This window comes from Schistocerca serialis, unplaced genomic scaffold, assembly GCF_023864345.2.
Source record: "Schistocerca serialis cubense isolate TAMUIC-IGC-003099 unplaced genomic scaffold, iqSchSeri2.2 HiC_scaffold_244, whole genome shotgun sequence".
Classification (NCBI taxonomy): domain Eukaryota; kingdom Metazoa; phylum Arthropoda; class Insecta; order Orthoptera; family Acrididae; genus Schistocerca; species Schistocerca serialis.
This window is the reverse complement of record NW_026047811.1, coordinates 2,031-2,500: the sequence shown is the minus strand read 5'-3', so window position 1 is coordinate 2,500 and position 470 is coordinate 2,031. Positions and strand designations below refer to the sequence as shown.

Below are 470 nucleotides of genomic sequence, written 5' to 3'. Positions count from 1 at the left end.
AACCAGGGAGCTGCGTCAACTAGAGCTGAGCAGCCGGCCGCCCGGGAGTGTGTCCCGGGGGCCCGCGCGAACACGCAAGCGTCCGCTCAATTATTCTGCAAACAGGAGGAGGCTGAGCTCCCCTGCACAATACACCTCGAAACCCTCTCAGGTCCCGGCGGCGCGCAGCGCCGTCCTAAGTACTTGGTCGGGTTCGAGAGGGGCGCAATCGCCCGGAGTTTGGCGAGTAGACGCTTTAGGTGCGACCACCCGTGCTCCCAACTGAGCTTGCCGCTGCCGACAGAGGCCCGGGAGCGTGCTGTCGTGGCATTGCCGGCGGGAGACAACACGCGCCACCTACGGTGGCCGGCAGCTCCAACGCCAGCGCCACAGAAGGACAAAAGCCCCACTTGGGTGCCGAAGCGAACTCTCCCAGCACAGCGCACGCGCCAACACGTCCGCACAGCTGCGATACAATCCACCTGCGAGAA

The 470-nt window shown here is 65.1% G+C and overlaps 1 non-coding gene across 1 annotated transcript in view; it reads right to left on the bottom strand.

Moving 5' to 3' along the window:
- LOC126444168 (small subunit ribosomal RNA) overlaps positions 1 to 9 on the bottom strand; it is a 1,910-nt gene extending 1,901 nt beyond the window's left edge. Inside the window, exon 1 of the ribosomal RNA XR_007582469.1 lies at positions 1 to 9. This exon is cut by the window's left edge and continues 1,901 nt beyond it. This is a non-coding gene — a ribosomal RNA (small subunit ribosomal RNA).
- Positions 10 to 470: the final 461 nt, after the last annotated feature.